The sequence below is a fragment of the Procambarus clarkii genome, chromosome 13 (genome assembly GCF_040958095.1).
Source record: "Procambarus clarkii isolate CNS0578487 chromosome 13, FALCON_Pclarkii_2.0, whole genome shotgun sequence".
Classification (NCBI taxonomy): Eukaryota; Metazoa; Arthropoda; class Malacostraca; order Decapoda; family Cambaridae; genus Procambarus; species Procambarus clarkii.
In genome coordinates this window covers 15,053,080-15,061,543 of record NC_091162.1, presented here as the reverse complement: position 1 = coordinate 15,061,543, position 8,464 = coordinate 15,053,080, and positions in this window count along the sequence as shown.

Genomic DNA, 8,464 nt, shown 5'->3' with positions numbered 1-8,464 from the left:
TATTTACATTTATTTATTTATTTATTTATTTACAAAAAAAGGTTGGAAATCGTGAGACTTTCAATTACCCAACATTCCGACAGCACTCGATGGTAATTTTTTTATTTCCCTGACATATTGGCTTAAATATTCAAGCTTCTTCGCATATTATATATATATATATATATATATATATATATATATATATATATATATATATATATATATATATATATATGCGAACAAGCCTGAATGGTCCCCAGACTATATGCACTGAAAACTCACACCCCAAAAGTGACTCGAACCCATACTCCCAGGAGTAACGCAACTGGTAACTACAGGACGCCTTAATCCGCTTGACCATCATGACAGGACAAAAGGAAGTGATAGCCGAAGCTATTTGAACCACTTCCCCGCCGGCACTCGGATGGTAATCTTGGGCATAGCATTTTATCAAATCACCTCATTCTTTGGGGCACACGTGAGGAACACAAATGCGAACAAGCCTGAATGCTATGCCCAAGATTACCATCCGAGTGCCGGCGGGGAAGTGGTTCAAATAGCTTCGGCTATCACTTCCTTATGTCCGGTCGTGATGGTCAAGCTGATTAAGGCGTCCTGTAGATACCAGTTGCGTTGCTCCTGGGAGTATGGGTTCGAGTCACTTCTGGGGTGTGAGTTTTCAGTCGCATATAGTCCTGGGGACCAGTCAGGCTTGTTCGCATATATATATATATATATATATATATATATATATATATATATATATATATATATATATATATATATATATATATATATATACAGTATATACACACTCAAATTACGGAACTATTCACTTTACTCACCATGAGAATAAGAAGAACGTGAAGATGCCAACATAGAAGACACTGCTCGACTAACAGCGCCCATTACGCTTGATTAATCTTTGTGTGTACCCTATTTAGCCTTCTGATCCTTAGCTTCTTTTCTCCTTTATGCCTTACTTTTTACCCTTATGTTGACCAGACCACACACTAGAAAGGGAAGGGACGACGACGTTTCGGTCCAGTCTTTACCCTTATGTTTACCCAATGTATTCCCATTGTTTACACCTGACCCCATTGTTCGATCCATTTGTATTCACCTGACCCACGATTCGCCATAGAACTTGAGCGTCAGAATAGTTAAGCTATAACGCAACAGGTACAAGGCTCGTAGACTCTGACAGGTAAGTATATAGCACTACCACCAACAACAGCGCAATAACGTCCGTCAACACCATCACCACCAACAACAATTAACATCTTTATCATCAGATAATCGCTTGGGCACATCCTTGGGGTCCAAACACTTTTTTTTTCTTTAGCCTAGTATTGCCCAAGCTTTCAAATATGCCACTGGCTAAACTTTCTCCGTTAACACGCCTTCCACTCATCTTTCATCCTCCTTTTATCACCACTGGTGCATTTAATTACGTTGTAAATCCTATTTGAAGTGCTTTAGAACTTAGGTTTATAATTTTTGAGACGAGTTTCATAAACTGAGTGGAGGTATTAGTGGGTGTTGCAAGTGTGTCTGGGTGTCGACGCTAGTAGCCTCCTAGGCCCAGGATTTTCACTTTTTAACCGCGCTAACTGTGTTGACGATTGTTGTATAGCCACTGCCACGCCTAGCTAGTGCCTACCACCACCACCACCATCATTGATCAGTACCCACCACCACCACCATGATCAGTGCCCACCACCATCATCCTCAGTGCCCACCACCACCATCCTTAATGCCCACCACCACCACCATCTTCAGTGCCCTGGTCAACCCGTCCTCTTAAAAATAACGTCACTTTTCGCTCGTATGCACGCTATGGCCAAATTTGGACGTAATTTGAAATGAAATCGATGACCCAGAAAAATCTGCTATCAGAACAATAACAAACTCTGCTTTCAGAAAACACTCCGTCCCCCCTGTTTAAATCCCTAAAAATCCTCAAATTGTGCTATAATGAGCCAGTTGATAACCCTCCATTCTCACCCTAATGTACCTACTAATCTTTGTCATTATTGTGTATTAATCTAATCTTTGTGTATTGTGTCAAATTTTCTTACAATGTACCTGCAAATTTTTTTTGTCAATTTTGCTGGAAATTGCCTATTTAAAATTACCTACTTAAAATTATCTGCTAGATTAAGGACCTGCCCGAAACGCTATGCATGCTAGTGGCTTTACAAGAATGTAAAATCATCATTGCTACTGTACTCTCTTAACCCCCAATGTACCTTCTTGTATATAAATAAATAAATAAATAAAGAAATAAAGAAATAAATGAATAACAAATAATAATGTGGCCGACATTGGTGTCGCCATTTTGATTCCAATTGTTGACCTTAATGTACTTACCTAGTTGTGCTTGTGGGGGTTGAACTCCGGCTCTTTGGTCCCGCCTCTCAACTGTCAATCAACTAATGTACAGGTTCCTGAGCCTACTAGGCTCTATCATATCTACACTTGAAACTGTGTATAGAGTCAGCCTCCTCCACATCACTGCCTAATGCATTCCATTTGTCTACTACTCTGACACTGAAAAATACTTTCTAACGTCTCTATGGCTCATTTGGGCACTCAGTTTCCACCTGTGTCCCCTTGTTCGTGTGCCCCTTGTGTTAAATAGTCTGTCTTTATCTACATTTATCTACATGTCTTTTAATGTGTGTGTACTCACCTAATTGTGCTTGCGGGGGTTGAGCTTTGGCTCTTTGGGCCTCTCCACTGAGTGTGTGTGTGTGTGTGTGTGTGTGTGTGTGTGTGTGTGTGTGTGTGTGTGCGCGCGTGTGTGCGCGCGCGCGACCAGAAAGGTAACGATAGGACATCCTTTCCAAAACAGTAATGTGTAATTATAGTTATGAAGTCGTTGAGGCTCAAATTGTCGAGTCCCTGTTGTCAACTGACTCAAACGTGATAATGACACAATTTGACCTTTGGCACCTTAAATGACACTCAAAAGACAAACTTAATTCTCGTAAAGAATTAAATAATTCCTACCGCGAAGCCTGAAATGATTACTATCCATCCCTTTCTTAAATAAAACAAAATATCATTGAAGCTATCATAACATTTGTTTGTTTTTCCATTTAGCTAAAATTATTTGAATGTCAGTCATAAAACTGGAATATTTTTAGAAAATCCCTCTGGGGATTATTTTATTTTTGAAAGCTATAGTGTTAGGTAGAAACTGTCCATTGTTATCAGAGAATTATCTTGCGCGAGCGGAGATGATTACTCTCTTAACTATGGTCTGATTGGTCTCTCCTACATGCTGCTGAATTCCAGGTATAACACACACACACACACACACACACACACACACACACACACACACACACACACACACACACACACACACACACACACACACACACACACACACACACACGTCAATTGAAGAGAGGAAGGCGGAACCCAGGAGGGAGGGAACTATCAAGGGAAAGCGCCAAGCCATCACCACTATATAGGTCTGGGAAGGAAAGGGGTCAGGATAAGGATTTGGGGGGGGGTGGGAGGGAAATGGTGCCCAACCAGCTCTACCCCGCAAGCACAACCAGGTGTGTAAAATCTCAGATACTGTGAAAACAGATCGACTGATGTATACAAAACTGAACAGAAAAGCAAGTTATTATTACTGATATAGAACTCGAGCCTCAAACTCAATTAGCTATGAATTCTAAAGTCTAATCAGCGAATGCAAGAGTTATTAGATTAGAATAGCACTATTAAAACATTTAAACTATTGAAGCATTTAATGGTGAGGATGGTGGTAGTGGTGGTGTAGGACTGGTGGAGGTGATGGTGTAGGACTGGTGGAGGTGATGGTGTAGGACTGGTGGAGGTGATGGTGTAGGACTGGTGGTGGTGGTGTAGGACTGGTGGAGGTGATGGTGTAGGACTGGTGGTGGTGGTGTAGGACTGGTGGAGGTGATGGTGTAGGACTGGTGGAGGTGATGGTGTAGGACTGGTGGAGGTGATGGTGTAGGACTGGTGGTGGTGATGGTGTAGGACTGGTGGAGGTGATGGTGTAGGACTGGTGGAGGTGATGGTGTAGGACTGGTGGAGGTGATGGTGTAGGACTGGTGGAGGTGATGGTGTAGGACTGGTGGTGGTGATGGTGTAGGACTGGTCGTAGTGGTGTAGGACTGGTGGAGGTGATGGTGTAGGACTGGTGGAGGTGATGGTGTAGGACTGGTGGTGGTGATGGTGTAGGACTGGTGGTGGTGATGGTGTAGGACTGGTGGTAGTGGTGTAGGACTGGTGGAGGTGATGGTGTAGGACTGGTGGAGGTGATGGTGTAGGACTGGTGGAGGTGATGGTGTAGGACTGGTGGTGGTGATGGTGTAGGACTGGTGGAGGTGATGGTGTAGGACTGGTGGAGGTGATGGTGTAGGACTGGTGGTGGTGATGGTGTAGGACTGGTGGTGGTGATGGTGTAGGACTGGTGGAGGTGATGGTGTAGGACTGGTGGAGGTGATGGTGTAGGACTGGTGGTGGTGATGGTGTAGGACTGGTGGAGGTGATGGTGTAGGACTGGTGGAGGTGATGGTGTAGGACTGGTGGTGGTGATGGTGTAGGACTGGTGGTGGTGGTGTAGGACTGGTGGAGGTGATGGTGGCCAGCTCAACATGAGGCTACACCATCGTCCGCACCTATGTGGTCTAAAGCCAGAATATATAATACTTTCGTCACTTGTTTTTTAATATTAATCAACAGCAAGTGAGCCAGCCATCTTTATCACCTGGAAAGTGTCGCAAACAAGCTAAGACCACATCTTATGCTCTCAGTCACTTCCATTACAATTTTCCGGCACTTTTTTTTAACTTATCGTGAAGAGAAAAATATTAATCATAGATATTTTACTTTTGTTTCAATATTAGTTTTCACCGAGATGCTTTGTGTCTACATTGTGTTAGTTTCGGGAATCAATGTCCCTCACGGCTCTGTCTCTGACCAGAGTTCATAGAGCTGGTGGTCTGGTCAGATGCCATTGCTCGCAGTCTGTTACATCAATCACAGCCCTGTTGATCAAGTATCCCTAGGAGGTGTTTATCAAGTTTTCTTTTGACTACCGTGAGAGGTCGATTATTCCTCCTAATAGTACGTCGCACTTTGACGTATAGCATTATACCTAAGACCAAAAACTGTCGTACTAGAAAAATGGTAGCGCCTCTCCGAAAATTGACATAATGTCCCGTTTTCTGTTTTGGGTCCTCTGGTAGGTTAGGTTAGGGCACTTTAGTACGACAGTTTCTTGACGTTGGGAATGAGGACGGGTTGATCTATGCCGCTCATGTTCAGAGACTTTGTCTTCATAGCTCAAACGTTTCCCGCGCGAACACACCCTGTGTTTAATTTACTGTGTGTGTGCAGGGATCAATCTCCAGCTCCTGGGCCCTATTTCCTGACTAATACTTGTCCCGTGTAACTCTTTAAGTCCCGTCTATTGTGTTATATTTATATCTGAAATCGTGTATTGAACGTGAGTGCGCAGCTTTCTGCCCTCACTCAGAGTGGAGCAGGAGTTAGGCAACTGTTGTGGGTTGCATTTTGGTGAAGGTATCGATAAGAAATGAAACAGCCTTTCTATCCACCACAATGTAAAGCCGTATTAATCATTTTATAATAAACGATAAAACACGAAGAATTAGCCTACAAAATGAAACATAAAATAATTAAACACTTCTTAAAAAAAAAAAAAGAGTCCCACGAGCGTTACTAAATAAATATCAGTTCAGTAACTGATGTTTTCTAAAGAGTTTAATTACATGAGTGTAGGACCGGCCATGTTGGTGGCAGTGTTGCCAGCGCCGTACGGGGCTTGAGCCATGGCTGACTTAGAACTTTCTTTTAGTAATTACTTGCCCGCTGCTGCTCCGGGAGGGCCAACCTAGCTCAGCCTGACTTAAGGATTTTATACATTATATAGATTATCTTCTGCGTTTAGTCTCATTGTTGCCACTTGTTCATATTAGTAGCCTCGCTCCAAGGTATTTTCTTTGTTAAATGTTACAACTATACTTACTAATCTCTCTCATCTCATTTTTTTCTTGCAATGTATCTGTTATCATTTTATTAATTCTGCTAGAATTTACCTACTTAAAATTATCTGTTTGATTAAGGACCTGCCCGAAACGCTGCGCGTACTAGTGTCTTTACAAGATTGCAAATACTATGCTATGTATTCTCACAAACCCAATGTACCTTCTTGTATATAAATAAATAAAATAAAATAAAATGTTTGCTACTTGTGTCTCCTTGAGGACACTTAATACGCCAAGGGTAACCAAGTTGCTTGGGCTCACTGGTCATCTTCAAGGTTTAACACTTTCATGGATATTCCTCTCAGGATTTGCAAACTTTCTTTTTTAATTAAGGGCTGTTGGAAGAGGGTGCGCACCTTAGGAAATAGGTTAGCCTGGACAATAGGACGCACATTGTGAGGAGGTATCAAGGCATCGTATAGGTATCCAAAACACTTATTCTTTCTTGTAACCTCCAAGGTGCGTTTAGTATTTCATTTGAGGATTACAACAATGACATCTGAACTGAACGTGTCCCCGAGCATTACAAATGTCCAAATTTTAAAACCACATTTTGTTTAACATTCATCTACCCCATAATTCTCCTGAGAATTTTGTAGGTGGTTATCATCTCTCCCCTTACTCTTCTGTTTTCCAGGGATGTGAGGTTCAGCTCCTTTAGCCTTTCCTCGTAGCTCATTCCTCTCAGTTCCGGGACGAGCCTGGTGGCATACCGTGTGTGTAATTACCTAAGTGTAGTTACAGGATGAGAGCTACGCTCGTGGTGTCCCGTCTTCCCAGCACTCTTTGTCATATAACGCTTTGAAACTACTGACAGTCTTGGCCTCCACCACCTTCTCACCTAACTTGTTCCAACCGTCTACCACTCTGTTTGCGAAAGTGAATTTTCTTATATTTCTTCGGCATCTGTGCTTAGCTAGTTTAAATCTATGACCTCTTGTTCTTAAAGTTCCAGGTCTCAGGAAATCTTCCCTATCGATTTTATCAATTCCTGTTACTATTTTGTATGTAGTGATCATATCACCTCTTTTTCTTCTGTCTTCTAGTTTTGGCATATTTAATGCCTCTAACCTCTCCTCGTAGCTCTTGCCCTTCAGTTCTGGGAGCCACTTAGTAGCATGTCTGCACCTTTTCCAGTTTGTTGATGTGCTTCTTAAGATATGGGCACCACACAACTGCTGCATATTCTAGCTTTGGCCTAACAAAAGTCGTGAACAGTTTCTTTAGCATATCGCCATCCATGTATTTGAAAGCAATTCTGATTTTAGCAATTCTAAAAGTGTGTGTGTATGTGTGTGTGTGTGTGTGTGTGTGTGTGTGTGTGTGTGTGTGTGTGTGTGTGTGTGTGTGTGTGTGTGCGTGTGTGTGTGTGTGTGTGTGTGCACTCACAATTAAGATCATAAGTCCCTCATTACGATAGAACTTATGTCTAGTTGAACTATATACACTACTTTACTACATAATGAATGCGTAAATAGAACATTTGTGGTGTGACGATAGAGCAGACTGTGCAGCTAGTTAGACCACGACCAGCTCGTCTGTGGTTCACGAATGATGTCATTTATTTAGATAGACACACAATTCCTTATTTTTCTCGCGTTTACGTAGTGTCTCGAGCAGCTTTACTTATACCTAGCTAAATATGATATACTTAACTCTTAGCAATATGGCTCCAGGATCGTAAAATACGACAAAGATGTAATAATGTATATGTCTGTCCTGATACACTTAGCTCTTGCTTGACTTGATACACTCAGCTCTTGACAAAAATGAGTAACCGATAGAATGATTTGTTTACCTTCGAAGGTCCCTTGATACAGATAACCATAATACCCTTCTCTTAAACTATATCACTGTAAATTGTCATCCACACTTCCGTGGAAATAAATATGCCATTCACCTGGGCTGTATGGGTGTATTGGCTGACTGTATATATGGCTGGCTGTAAATATATAGCTGGCTGTATATATGGCTGGCTGTATATATGGCTGGCTGTATATATGGCTGGCTGTATTGTCCACGATTCGAGACCCATACAACCCCCATATATACTGGTCTGCAGCTGTAACCCATCCTCCTGGTTAGATGTTAGTTTTTGTAACTATGTCTACCATAGTACAAAGACTGATGTATTAAGCAATTAGATAGTGGAATTTGGTACTATTCACTTTACAGTCCGAAAAAAATGAAGCTAAAAAATAAACTTAAATATTCCTAGGCCTAGTATAGCACACACATGTACTGTATTAGGCCTCAGATATCGTGTATTAGGTGTAGGAAGGTTAGGTTAGTTTAGTTTGTCTTTGCAACATAAATATAATATTTTTTTCCGTTTTGTCTAAATTCAATAGTGCCGATTTCTACTTTGTAATTGCGTTGTACGTCGGTATATGTACTATGGTCTTCATCATTACTATAAG